This window comes from Cryptomeria japonica, chromosome 10, assembly GCF_030272615.1.
Source record: "Cryptomeria japonica chromosome 10, Sugi_1.0, whole genome shotgun sequence".
Lineage (NCBI taxonomy): Eukaryota > Viridiplantae > Streptophyta > Pinopsida > Cupressales > Cupressaceae > Cryptomeria > Cryptomeria japonica.
In genome coordinates this window covers 120,729,532-120,745,266 of record NC_081414.1, presented here as the reverse complement: position 1 = coordinate 120,745,266, position 15,735 = coordinate 120,729,532, and the positions used below count along the sequence as shown (strand labels likewise).

The 15,735-nt window shown below is 36.5% G+C and overlaps 1 pseudogene; it reads right to left on the bottom strand.

Annotated features, from left to right (window-relative positions):
- Positions 1 to 235: 235 nt before the first annotated feature.
- Positions 236 to 8,783, bottom strand: LOC131029138 (amino acid permease 3-like; annotated as a pseudogene).
- Between the last annotated feature and the right edge of the window lie 6,952 nt (positions 8,784 to 15,735).

Below are 15,735 nucleotides of genomic sequence, written 5' to 3'. Positions count from 1 at the left end.
AAGGCATAGCAGTAGTCAGATGAAATAAATTATTAATTATAACTGCAAATAGAAGAGTAATTGGGAAAGAGGAGATATATTGCATACAAAATAGTAATGCAAAGCGAAATAATGGGAGCAAATACATATACTAAAAATATATGCACCAAGGTAAGAATGCCATAATCATTATACCAATGTAGAGCTTGAGTAAGGCAACACCAAATGACAAAGAGCTTAGCTCTATCGCATTGCTTTCATGCAAGTATAAGGGCTGAGCGGCACATTTTGGAGACTTTGATGAGCCATGGAGAATCTCCTCAGCATGTGGATATTGAGGATGGCTATGGTGAACACTTGGAGGATACAAAGCATAAGAATATTTAAAAACAGGGGGTTAAAGATGAAACTGTTCAGTAGCATGTGAAAATGTCCTGGTTGGAGTGTAGGAAGCCTATCAAAGATGAAATTCAGGATGAGAAGCAGAGAAACAAAATATTTAAAAAAATATTCAAACCAGAGTTTTAGATTTAACTTTTTCCATGAACAGGGACACTCAGTAGCAATTGTTATATAGGAGGTTCGGAACTCCTTTTTGTGAACATGGCCATATATTTTTATCATGCCTCTACAATACAATATATGTATGAATATTTCTTCATTTTCTTGGTAACAGAATTACAGAGAGAGATTTGTCTGACAACTTGATTTGCATGCTAATGGAAAATGTGCATTCAAAATGGAATGCCCAAAGGCCCATTATGTCTATTGTCAATCGAACTTTCACAAGGCCTTCTATGGATGCTACAGTCAATGCCACTAAGATGAGAAGACAAATGAAACTGAATGCTTGCAAAAGAATCCACTCAATTGTCCAGTGTTGGACTTTATTCTGTGCAATGTGCATACTCACTGGAAAGTAAACTACCAATGGCCAAAACTTAGCTGCAGCTGCAAGTCCAATAATCTAATTGAAGAATGGAAACAAAATGGCAATACCAGTCATTGAGATCACAAATGCAGTTCTCCAACACAACCTGAACAGTTTAACATTATGTAATCCAACTGGAGGAATGGATAGGCCACATTCATTATTGAAAGCAAACAGAGGCTGACAAAATACCTGCAAGAATGTAAAATGCTAAGTCAATAGAATTTCATGTATCATTTGAGATAAGATCACTTGTGTTATTCCAAAAATTATTAGGAAGGGGTACGCTGAATACTGACAGTGATAGTCATGTCCATTCTTATGATAGCAATCTGATTGCCTAATTGCTCTGCAATGGTAGGATCCTATTAGATCCAATGTACAAAGCATGCAAATAACCATAATAGAGTATGTAAAAGTAGAAAATCTTAAAGTTCTGCTGAAAAGTAACATGCCATTTCCGTTAAAAAATGAGAAATTAAAAAATAGTAATTCAGAAAATAACCAATTCAGACCAGACAATGGGAGAATCCATAGTAAATATGTACAAGAAGTAGGAAACTTGAAAGAAAACATGAATAAGTTTGAACAGAAAGTTGCGGTATTCTAAGGTTCTGTGTATAAGGAGAGATTCTAGGGTTCCCTTATATGTGTGCAGGAAATACTGAATCGTAATAATCATACAAAACAATTACCTAACATTTAATTTTTTGCAAGTAGAAAGATATATTATATTCATATCCATAGCTTTTAGTCGATAAATAGCAAACCCTAATCTTATATGTGGCCTACTTCCAATCTCACCAGGTAAGAAAGATAAAAAATGCAGAATAATTTTTTGAAATATCTTCACAAAAGACTGATTAAACAGTAGACCAGTTTAATGGAGGGTTCAGAGTAAGAGACTGAAAACACGACTATAGGACAGATGTTGAAATAATTACTATTTAATAGGCAGAACTAGTTTATGATATATTATATGGATTTGGTCACATGACCGGTCATTACAGCAGGCTAGGAAAGCTTAAGAAATGTTGGTTCTCATCCATTCCATTTCTCAGCAACCAGCAACCAACACACAAGCTATATACAGACTCCATTTTAAAAGTAGACTACAAACCCTCCTTAAGGCCCAAATTTTCTCTACAATTTGGAACGATGAGTAGATAGAATCAACCCTTGAATCAATTTCTTCAATATGCAGAGTGATCCCAATCTAGATCCCCATCTGAAGAATTATAATATAATTTATATCACTAGCATAGTGTATGTGCAGAGTGTGGGTTAGCTCTGTTATACAGGAGGCTTTCGTTGATATTGTGGTAAATCAGTGTTCAATTTTCAAGCACAATTTTTTTTTTTACGGCCTTGAAAATGAGATCTACCTCATACTAATTGAAACAGTTACTGTATAAGCAATACACATTCCACACAGGCCCAAATATTGTATTAGTCCACATACCCATGCTCTTCTGTCACTTACAAGAAGAACAATAAAAAATAAATAAACCTATCAACCCTGATATGATGATACAACAAAAAATTAGATTAGGAGCAGAGCAAGATTGGAAACCTAGAATTGCTTTCACAGCCTCTCTGTATGTAAAATTCCTGTGTGGTCCGTTGACTAGTGTAGAAATTCTATTGCAGTCACTGAATATTAATCTCCTATCTCATAAAAATTATTTAACTGCTGAAAATAAATTTACAGCTGAATATCAAAAAATAACACAACTGCAACTTCACTAAAAATACGGAAAGAAATAAGCAACACAAGGACACAATATTTTTGGACAATCGTCCCTGGAAAAACCCCTAAGGGAAAACCAGTTCTACAGATGGAAAATATATTAATCTTCAGCAATATAAGAATTACAAAAGAATTCCTTGCCTCTTACTGGCAGAACTCCGACAAACTCCTAATATCTCCTGCTGATATCCTCCACTGCTATATCAACGCTATCACTGCGCCTCTTGCTAACACTGCAAGACTATTTGCTATCACTGCAAATTCTTCTCAAAACTTCTTGTTTTCCAAATGACCCATGACCCCTTTTTATACTACTTTGTTGGAAAACCAACGGCCAAGATTAATTCAAACCAACGGCTGAGATTAAGACAACTCAATAACCAATAACTAATTTTGGCTATGAGGTGTCACCTAAAAAGAGCCACTATTAAATAACAATTGTTTTTATCCTAACAGTACTTGTTTGACAAAAACAACCATTTTCTAATTCTAGGTCAGGATGAACAGCTGTCCAAAACTACCCATAACTAATGCTGTTATTTCTAGGTAAGGATGAATAGCTGTCCAAGCTACCCATAATTAACACTCCCTCTTAGCGAGGAAGCTGTTCTGCACGACACCCATCTTATCTCTAAAGAAGATGAATTTTTGCCTTCCCCAACGCCTTTGTTAGAATGTCTGCTACCTGCTCCTCTGTAGGTATGTATTGTAGCTGAACAATCCCCCTCTGTACACAATCCCTGATGAAGTGATACCTGATGTCTATATGTTTCGATCTATCGTGAAACACTGGATTCTCAGTCAACTTGATGCAACTCTGATTGTCGTAGTGTATCACCGTAGTCTCAACCTTCTGACCAAACAAGGCTACTAGCAACTTCTGAAGCCATATAACTTCACACGTCGCCATGCTGGCTGCTATGTATTCTGCTTCTGATGAACTCAAGGCCACAGATTTTTGCTTCCTGCTGAACCAAGAAACAACTCCTGATCCCAAGCTAAAACAACATCCTGAAGTACTCCTTTTGTCCGTTGTACTGCCTACCCAATCTGCATCAGTATAGCCTATCAACTTGATACCTTCACCTCGAACATATCTGATCCCGTACTCAACTATACCATGAAGATAACGCAACACATGCTTAGCCGCCGTCCAATGCACTCTCTTTGGCTCTACCATGAACTGACTAAGAGAGTTTACTGCAAAGGCTATATCTAGCCTGGTGTTGACCAAATACATGAGTGAACCAATTAGCTGCCTGTATAGGGTGGGATCAACATCCTTTTCCTTGGATGCATCTACCTTCCTCCAATTAGTGATCATGGGTGTAGACATGGCTTTGCAATCTTCCATCTCGAATCTCTTCAAGATTTCAATGCAATATTTCCCTTGACCAAGGAAAATCTCTCCATCAGTCAGCCACACCTCCATGCCTAGAAAGTAGTGCATAAGTCCCAAATTCTTCATCTCAAACTCTTCTGCAAGGTCCCTCTTGCAATCCTCTATGAGCCCTAGCGCACCAGTAAGAAACAAGTCATCCACATATAGAACAAGAATGAGAACCTCACCCCCAACCACCAAGTAGTAGAGGTTCGCATCAGCGTCACTCTTCACAAAGCCCATTTCCTGCAAGTATGTATCAATGCGCTCATACCACGCTCTGGGAGCCTGCTTGAGTCCATATAAGGCTTTCTTTAATCTGCACACATGGGTCTCCTTGCTGTGTGCTACAAAGCCTTCTGGTTGTTCTATGTATACCTTCTCCTTCAATTCTCCATTAAGGAATGCTGTCTTGACATCCATTTGATGGATCTGCCATCCCATCTGTGCTGCAAATGAGATTACAACTCGTATAGAAGTATACCTGGCCACAGGAGAAAATGTCTCCTCACAGTCTATTCCCTCCTTCTAAGAGAACCCCTTGGCCACAAACCTCGCCTTATATTTCTCGATGCTACCATCTGCACCATGCTTTATCTTGAAGATCCAGCGTGATCCAACTACTACTCTATCAGTTGGTCTAGGCACTACCTCCCATACATCATTTTGCATTATTGAGTTATATTCCTCAACCATAGCATCTCGCCATACCTGATGCTTTGCAGCTTCCTGATAGCTGGAAGGTTCACTATCTACCAACTGGCTGACTAATGCCACATAGTCATTGAACTTGGCTGGTTGTCTCCTCTGTCTTGTACTCTTCCTAGGAGCTCCCACAGACTCCTGAGTATCCCTTTGTATGTCTTGAACCTCATGGTTCCTACTGCCAACTGTAGAGGATGAAATATCAACCTCTATATCATCTAGATGCATATCCTGCTGCACCAGTTGCTCCATACTCTGTGAATCTTCACTACCTGAGTCTATGCTTGTACTAGTAACTATACTTGAGCTTTCCTGTCCTTGACTTGGACTTGGAGCTTTCGTTGGCTGCTCACTCCGATCATCTGCTGGCAAATCTCTGGATCTTCTAAACGCCTTGTCCTCCATGAACTTGACATCGCGTCTGACAATAATTCTTCTGGTCCCTAGAATGAACATCCTATATCCCTTTGAAGTTTCACTATACCCAACAAAGTACCCCTTCTCTGCAGTCTGATCTAACTTGGTACGTGTGTCTCCAGGAATAAGGCAATATGCCAAACTCCCAAATATCCTGAAGTGACCAACATCTGGCTTCTTCCCCGTGAAAGCCTCCTCTGGTGTCATTTTCCCTAGTACCTTGTGTGGAACCCTATTCTGAATGTAGACTGTTGTACTACATGCTTCTGCCCATAAGTAGTGGGGCATGTCCTGTTCATGTAGCATAGCCCTTGCTGCCTCCGAAATAGAACGGTTCTTCCTCTCAGCAACTCCATTCTGCTATAGATTGTAAGGAACAGTCCACTCTCTCTTGATTCCTTCTCTGGTACAAAAATCCTGGAAGTCATTTCCTTTGTACTCGCCTCCATTGTCTGACCGAAGAACCTTTATCTTCCTTCCTGTTGAGTTCTCCACAAGAGCCTTGAACTCTTGGAAGCGACTGAAAACCTCATCCTTGGTCTTCAAGAAGTATATCCAGGTCTTCCTAGAGAAATCATCAATAAAGGTAACATAATACTCATATCCTCTAAGAGACTTTGTCGACATTGGTCCACATACATCTGAATGTACTAGATCAAGAACACCCATAGATCTGGTGTCACTCCTTGGAAAAGATGCTTTCGCAAACTTTCCCAACACACATCCCTTACATACATCATCATGCTCCGTGCTCACCTCTGGAACACCTGTCACCATCTCACGAAGCAATCTAAGTGCTCCATGATGAATATGGCCCATCCTCCTATGCCATAGCTCTCCAAGATCTCTAGGGTTACTGCTGCTCATGAGTGCCTTAGGAGTATCAAACTGCAACCTATAAAGGCGACCACTCCTAACTCCAATAGATACGGGTGATTTCCAATCTTTATGCTTAATCAAAACATGCATCCCTCTAAAGAGAACATTATACCCTTTATCCTGAAGGACAGATACAGAAACCAAATTCATACCTAAGCCTGGCACATGCAACACATCATGAAGAGGAATTACCTTTCCATTCTCCCTCTGAAGCTGAACAGTCCCTTTCCCAACTGAGTTGAGCTTGGACAAGTTCCCCATAGAGATCTAGATTCTGGTGTTCTCCTCCTTGTAGCTGGAGAAGTACTCTCGAACTCCTGTCATATGAAATGATGCCCCACTGTCTATATACCAGACACTCTGTGAGGTTGAGCTAATCATACAGGCTATGAGTGCAAACTCATCCTCCAATCTACTAGAGAGCTCCTCTGCACTTGCTGAAGCTGCCACTTGGTTCTTTACCTTCTTATCTTTCTTCCTTTGTGGGCAATCGCTGACATAGTGGCCAAACTCATGACAACCAAAGCACTTGACCTTAGATAGGTCCTTCTTCTTCTTTTCAATTTGTGAATTTTCTCCTTTGCTAGATCCCTTCTTTGTTTTCCCCTTTCCCACTAGGGCAACATTTTCTTGTTCTACCTCACTTTTCTGATTCTTATTGTTGGCTCCATTGACAAGGCTTAGTCTAAGCTCCTCCTGAGTGAAATCACTCCAAAGTTGATCCCAACTTGGTAAGGTGTCTCGTCCATTAATAACTTGAACAAAGACATCCCACTGCTTAGAAAACCCATTTAGGGCTATTCTTACTAGCTCGTCTTCATTTGGCTTATCTCCAACAGTTGCTAACTCGTCCTTGACAAGTCTAAGCCTGGTGAGGTAACTTGTAACATCTTCTCCCTTGTTCATCCGGGTATTCCTCAATTTTTCTCTAAGAATCAGCTTCCGGTTAGTGGTAGCATTCTGGTACAGATTCAGAATGGCGTCCCACAGCTTCTTCGCTGTATCTAACTCTGCGATATGTGGAACAACATGGTCCTTGACACCATCAAGGATTATCCTCCTCGCCTTGGCATCATCCTTCTTGTATGCTGCAAGTTGTACTGGATCTGTAGGTACAGCTACAGTACTGGTAACATATTCCTTGATACCATTCTCTTCCAGCAATAAAGAAATTTTGGCTTTCCAGACACCAAAATTTGAGGCACCATCCAATCTGTCCTGATCTCTCAAACCTGTTGAGGCCATCTCAAAGAAATAAAGGAAAACAATAACTCGAAAGAGGTCAAACTCAAATTTCTTTCCTTTGCTTAGGGTAAACCTTTTCTACCCTCAACTTGGCTCTGATACCATGTAGAAATTCTATTGTAGTCACTGATTATTAATCTCCTATCTCATAAAAATTATTTAACTGCTGAAAATAAATTTACAGCTGAATATCGAAAAATAACACAACTGCAACTTCACTAAAAATACGGAAAGAAATAAGCAACACAAGGACACAATATTTTTGGACAATCGTCCCTAGAAAAACCCCTAAGGGAAAACCAGTTCTATAGATGGAAAATATATTAATCTTCAACAATATAAGAATTACAAAAGAATTCCTTGCCTCTTACTAGCAGAACTCCGACAAACTCCTAATATCTCTTGCTGATATCCTCCATTGCTATATCAACGCTATCACTGCGCCTCTTGCTAACATTGCAAGACTATTTGCTATCACTGCAAATTCTTCTCAAAACTTCTTGTTTTCCAAATGACCCATGACCCCTTTTTATACTACTTTGTTGGAAAACCAACGACCAAGATTAATTCAAACCAATGGCTAAGATTAAGACAACTCAATAACCAATAACTAATTCTGGCTATGAGGTGTCACCCAAAAAGAGCCACTATTAAATAACAATTGTTTTTATCCTAACAATACTTGTTTGACAAAAACAACCATTTTCTAATTCTAGGTCAGGACGAACAGCTGTCCAAAACTACCCATAACTAATGCTGTTATTTCTGGGTAAGGACGAACAACTGTCCAAGCTACCCATAATTAACAACTAGATTAGGAAACCTATAACAATCCGCTATCAAATAAGAAGAATAGTATGTTACGAGAGCAAAACCATTCATGACCGCAGGCCCTGCAATCCATCCCAGTTGTGCAACACTCCATGGCAATGATAAAACCCCTGCCCCTATCACTACTATGATAATATGTGCAGTTCCAGTCCACAATGTGCCTGTTCATCGGATCCCCAAAACAAAAATTGTTGGTATCTTTCAAATCAAAGCATGTTTACTGAATTTCAATTAACACTACTCAGAATGCCACAACCTTTGCCATCATCCTCCAGCATGTGCCAAAAGAAGGGTGACATAAAAACAGTAAAAAGACAACTATCAAAGTAATAAAAAACATGACTTACAGCAAATCCCATGCCTCTCTGGTAATAATTTCAATCTCTACACACCACCATTGCATTCTGGAAAGGTATAGGTATTTTTTTATTAGAGGGCGGATGCTCCACCTAATGCCCTAAAATCTTCCATGATCTTTCACTTGAAACCAACATGCACAGACAACTATGACGCTAACAGCCAAGTGTTATCTACAACCCTTCTTTTGCATGCTCCTCTAGAGTCGTGCGTGCCTCTATAAACATGTGTTCTCTCCCATTGAAATCTGAGTAGCCCTCTGCAAACCGATAAAAAATCCACTCAGCAGGTGCCAAAAAACTTGACATCGATATTTCAAGTAAAAATTGTGCAACTTCAAAACATAAACATAGGAAAATGAAGAAATATTTGGAAGATACATATTTTTGATTGGTTGCTTCTAATCAAATTAATCACAGGTTAGTGAAGACAACCTCCGCTATAGTTTCCTGCAGGCAGGAACTAATAATGCAATTCAACTTTAAGGTGGAACCAACTATTTGGAGTAGAAATCGAGTATCACATACTAGAAGTGAAGATTAAAGATAAAACTTTTTAAAATAGAGAGTACTATTCTCCTACTATCTTCTATAATTTATGTTGATTTTATTATAAAACTAGAGTGTGATAAGGAATTATCGTAATTCAAATCTAAATAATGTATCTTTGTATAGAGATCTACTTTAGGTCAAGGATTAATTGAACTTCAGTAAATGCAATAGTATTGGCTATGACAAGACTAATAAGTCATAACTATTTTGATTCTTTCATTTTATCTTCTTTCTATTTCTAATACTAATACAACCACCAATCTTTATTTAACTATTTAACTAAATCTAAAAATTCACTATTTACTAAAATCATATCATGAAATAAATAGTCATAAGTCTAGTATTTAAAATAAAATAATAAATTATAATTATTTATTTTTTATTATGATATCAAACTAAAACTTGAAAAATAGACATAAAAATATATATTTAATTTTTTTATTAATTTTATGAAAGATTTCATTTATTAAGTGTTCTAGAAAAGGAGAAAATGATGGATGTTTTATACATTTCCAATAACAATTCAGTAGATGTCAGGCAACTGAAAATGTGTGGATTTAAGATTATTGCTTAAAAGATCACAAATGTGTTGGAGCATAACACTCCAGTCTACTTCCAATAGCTATTATTTAAGGATGTTGAGTGAATATAATTCATATATAGCTCTTGTTCAGCTGTAAGTTAATGAAAAAAAAATAGATGAGTTTAGTGTTTTTCAAGTTAAAATTCATTACTAATATTTAATTATTGATTTTAATCTATAAATAGAATAGGTATAAATTAATTAAAATATTGTAAAGAATTTGCCTGTATTTTTTTACAATTATATTTTATGTTATTACAATATGATATTAAAGTGAGATTGGATATACAATGAGAGGTGACATATAATATTTAATGAAAGAGTCAAGGATCAAAGAGATGGATATACAAGAAAATAAAACAATAAAAGCCAAATAAACAACATAAAGAAGCATGCAAGTCAGCCAATTTTATTATGAAATTTGTGTACATAAATAAAACAAGGTGTTTGAGTTGAGTTAGAAGCCAACTCAAGCACTCAAGTAGTGGTGGAAAAATAAGACCACCAAGTGGCAAGAGGGAGGCATCACATAAATTCAAAGAGTTTAACCGATTATCAAAGACACCGCAAGATGATTTCACATGCCTATCTAAAGTGGCTTAATGCTATGTGTAGCAATCTATAAGATAATTACTTATTAAATAGTAAATAAAATATATTCTACACTAGAACACTTAATAAGATAGATGTTGTTTGATAATTGAGTAAACATGGTTCATGTCCAATAGCACCTCAATTGTGTTGATTTCTTTATTACGAGTTTAGGCATCTTTCTACCTATTCTTCAAATCTATGTCTAGAGAATCAACCTTCTTATTAAGTGGACTACCTATTATCTAGGTTCCTTTCTATCCTCACACTAAATCTTGGAGGTAGGCTTACTCAAACTATAAGGACTCAAATTTTCATAAATAAATAAAGAAAAATTCCTCATATTTTCCATATATAAGTTTTAAATTTGAATAATTTCAAAATATTACATCGAGTTCAAGATACAAAAAAGTTCTCTATCCAAGATACAATACAAATGGGATACCATTTTGGTGATATACATAAATAAAGTGACCACAAGGTCGATATTACATCATATGCATTGCTGACCATAAGGTCAAAATCCATAAAATGGTAAAAGAATGATACTATAAATTCTATCTCCAATCGCCACAGACTCCTCTCCATCCACTTCTATGAAATGAACATGTGGCCCAAGTGCATTTTCCACCCACCCAGAATGTAATAACCCACCATAATTAACCCAACAAAATTTGACCCTTCTTTTTTTTTTGTTTAATTTAATCATTTGTGTTTGATTCAATCACATACTCTGGGTATCCATCCATTACGATTAGGCATTCATCCATCCGGGATGAGCATCTAACCATACAAGTTAGGCATCTATCCATACGGGACATAAGATTTCATCTATCCAATATGGGATAGGCATCTACCCGTACGGGGTAGGCATCTATCCAATCGGGATAGGAGGTGCTCTGGCTAGAGGCTTTGACTCATCGGGACCATTTGGGTCTTGAGCCACTCACTAAGTACTACACTCTTCTAATAGGAGTGCACCGAGGTTGCCATCCTTAGGAGTAATTAAATAACATAATACAAGCTTGAATTTCACCTCGGAGTTTGGCTTAAAGCCTCAGGAAATCAAGCGAATCCATACGGGATTCCTTCTGAGTATGCATTGAATTAATTTTTCCTTTTTATTATACTTATTTTCCAAATTAGGATTCTACTCAATCCTTCTTCTTACCAAGCCTAGACCCCACCCACGAACACATGATTACTAGGGACAACTCTGTCCCAAGACTGCCTACATACCAGTTTTGGCACAGGATCAAGGCGTAAAGTATGTAGTTCTATTTTCTACTCTATGGTTTGATGTAAACTGATTTGTGGGTATGCAACCCTTTCTAGGGTCAATATCCCAGACAGTTTCTCTGCAGTTGCCACCCACGATGGTAGCGCTTAAGCAAAGGCTCAAGATGGCCTATTGCTTGTGGCCTAAAACAACTAGATCCTAATTCTTATAATGAGCATCATCCTTGACCAATTGCCAATCGACAATAATTCTTTGAGATTAAACCAATTTCATAAAAGCATTTCACTCATCATCCCTATAGGGGTTTACTGTGGTTTAACTTAGCGAATGAAAGATCATTTTAGAATTATCTTATTAAATTATCGATCCAAGGGGGATTACCCGCCCCTTGGATTTTAACTTCCAAGTGTCCCTTATTACTCCCCGATGATTTATAGGGACGATGCCACAGACATTGTTGATGCAACTTTATTAGGTGTTAAGTGCAGTAGTTCAACACGACGGCATTGCCCATAAGCATGACCGAGAGGCACTGTATATACCAAACGCTGCTAGGTTTTGGTTTCCATCTTCCTTTATTTAGTTTTCTAACTAAGAGCTATGAAAACATCATGCTTGAAAACAATTTATGAATTCAATGTACGTAGTTGCAAAATTGAAATAACTACTTTGCTGGCATTCAATTAGTACTTGATAGAATTACCATTCTTCTACAACTAAACTATTAATATATGATTACACGATAAGACGATTAGGAACTCACGTATTAAAACATGTAATTGCAATTCGAAATGTAACTTGATCATGAATGCAAATTAATATATATATATAATTCGGTGGTGTCAAAACAATAGTGTTATTTACATGCAAAATGAAGCAATGTTTACTTCTATCACGAGAATAATTAGTTATAGCATTACTAGTTCAAAATGAACAATTAGTTTAGACTTTTGGCAAATTTTGGATCATGTTTTGAATGAATCTAAATATTATCGATTAAGTAACCCAATAATCTCCAATGGTAGTTATACACATAAATTTGGAATTACAATTTCAATATACAATGATCCTAATTACTTATAAATTTTCTAAATTTAACTCTACTAACTTAAAGATAAATAACAATTAAACTTTAAAATTTAACTAAGTAAATATTAATAATTTTTAAGTTGTAATTTAATAAATAAAAGAAAAAGTTTTAAATAATTAAAAAAAAGCACGGTTTTTTTGTTAAAGCAATCGGGAGTGGGGAGGGGCCCACGGGTCCCATCATCACTGTGGGCACAGGCCCGCAGTGATGAGGGGACCACCGTGGTCCCCTCCACTACCTTGAGGCCATTACTGTAGCAGTGACCGCAGGTTAGTGGAGGGTACCACTAGGTACCCTCTAACTTGTGGCATTAACTCCGCCCGTCCCCTCCCCACGTCAATCCATTATCCCATGCGAATTAAATTTTTCCATACGGTTTCACGTACAATGTGTTTGCATGATAAATTTTGTTTTTACAATAATTTAAATTCTTTATATATATATAGTTTCCAGTTTTCAATTTATTTAAGCACAGAGAGTAATATTTAACCATTATATGAGAGATAAAAATATTAATGTAAACAAGTAAGAATAAGGATTTATTTATAGGAATGAATAACACAAAGCCTTATTCGCAGAGCAATATATTCCTCCATTTCAACTAGTATTCACAGAGAGAGTATATAACTAGATAAAAAAATATTTATGTAATCAAACAAGAATAAGGATTTATTCATAGGGATGAATAACACAGAGGTTTATTCACAAAGAAATATATTCCTCAATTTCAACTAATATTCAGAGAGAGAGAGAGAGCTTTCTGAGAGGAAAAGAATAATATTTCCCATAGTGAATAATGAACACAGCGAGATTTATATTTTTTTGTCAGACTTTCTGTTCACAGAGAAGAAAAATTTAATTAAAGGATGAGATTTTACTTTCAGATTTCCATTTGAAGAGCTAGAGAAAAGAATTCAAGGGAAGAATAAATATTAAGGTTCATATCATTTAATCACATAGGGAAGATTTTTAATCTCAGAAAAAGAATTTTAAATAAGGGGAATATGATTTTTGGATAGATCTAAAATCTTTGGAAAAGAAAAAAGCAAGATCATGTGCATATTTCCTAAGGAAAATAAAATAAATAATAAAGCTATCTTTTACATGCATTACGTGAAAGTATTTTATCAATATTTATTCCTAAATAAGAAGAAAAGATTTACAATAAGGGAAGATCTAGAAACTATATTTTGGATAATACCATTTCTCATATGTGAATGTGAAATAACAAGAAGAGAACCTGGCTTATGGAAGCTTGATGTTAAATCCTCTAGCTATACTTTTGATCCTTCCTTGCAACTTGAGAGGAATCCTTCAACAACAACTTAAAAATCCTGCAACAAAAATGAGACTACCAAAGAAGATCCTACTACTAAAAACATGGGAAATTTTCTTGAAAACATAATCAACTCCCTTCTTTGAAACTTGCATACAATTTTATAAGAAAAATCCTCAATTCCACTATCTAGAGAATATAATTAAAAAAGAAATTCTTTTCCAATATTGGACTCATGCAAATTGATTAAAAACTTAGTGGGAGAGTTACATGCAAGGTGGTGGAGATTCCTCTAGAAGCTTCTAATTCCTCCTACAACATGTGCCATAATTGGGAGTAAAAGTAAAAATAAATAAAGATTTTTGAATTATATTCTCCAAGTGTGTGTGTGTGTGTGTGCTTATTATTATTCTTTTATATTATTTATTCAATCATTTCCAATAGCTCAACCAAAAATTATATAATAGAATTATATCAAATCAAAAGTGATAAAGGAGGGTTGTGACATCCTCCCCCCCTTAATTTGTGCATCGTCCCGATGCACTTATTGAATGAATCCAAAGGAGTCTATAGTTCATGATTATCTTAAAACAAAAAAGGGAACAACTGTTGCATTTCCTTAGTATCCTCCCACGTGGCATTCTTTTCATCATACTGATTCCATTGCACTTTGCATTGATCAACCTCTCTGTTGTGCAATTGGCATTGGCGCCTCTCCAAGATTTTGAATGGCTCTACTATTATTCCTCCCATTTCCTAGACCTGTAAAGCATCCCAATTCAAAATATGTTTCTCATCAGGTACATACTTTTTAATAAGTGATACATGGAAGACATCATGGATTCAGCTCAACTAGGGAGATAAGGCCAATTACTATGCAACTGGATTAATCCTTTCCAATATTTCAAAAGGTCCAACATAACGAGGTGCAAGCTTGGTCTTTTTCCCAAATCTGATGGAACATTTGTGTGGCCTAACCCTTAGGAAGACTTTCTCTCCCACCTCAAACTCCCTTGGTGTCCTGTTCTTGTCTACATAACTTTTCTGCCTATCTGAGGCTTCCTTCAATCTCTGTCTAATTTCCTTAGTTTTCCTTTCTATCTCCTTCAACATATCTGGCCCAACAATTACTCGGTCTTCAAGACTATCCCAACTCAAAGGTGTTTGACATGGCCTACCATATAATGCTTCGAAAGGTGTCATTCCCAAAGATGTTTGATATGTATTATTGTAAGAAAATTCTACTAGAGGTAGGTACTCTACCCATTTCTTCTGTTGGTCCATGTAGTACATGCGAAGTAGGTCTTCCATAATCTGATTTGTCCTTTCTGTCTGACTGTCGGTTTCAAGATGGTATGTAGTGCTAAAATTTAGTTGAGTTCCCAAAGCTGTTTGAAGAGTTGTCCAAAATCTTGAAGTGAATCTAGCATCTCTATCTGATATGATTTTCTCTGGGATTCCATGTAACCTAAATATATCCTTAACAAAGCGCCTAGCCAAGGTAGGTGTATCATCCATAAGGTTCCCTAGTATAAAGTGTGCCACCTTAGTGAGTTTGTCAATTACCACCATTATTGTATCATACCTAGAAGGTGTCATGGGTAACCCTTGCACAAAATCCATGCTAATAACTTGCCACTTGTGTTAAGGTACATCATGTAACTGTAACAATCCAGCTGGATGTCTATGTTCTTCCTTTACTCTTTGACACTCCAAACATTTAGCCACATATTTGACTATGTCATTCTTCATCCCTTGCTAGAAGTATAACTTCTTTAGATCTGCATAAAGTTTGTTAACCCCCAGGTGCCTTGAGTAAGGGGTATTGTGAGCCTCCGACAAGACTACTTCCCTTAAGTCTCCTAAATTAGGAATATAGATTCTATTATTGTATCTGAGCAACTCATCTTTGTCTAATGTATACCTTTA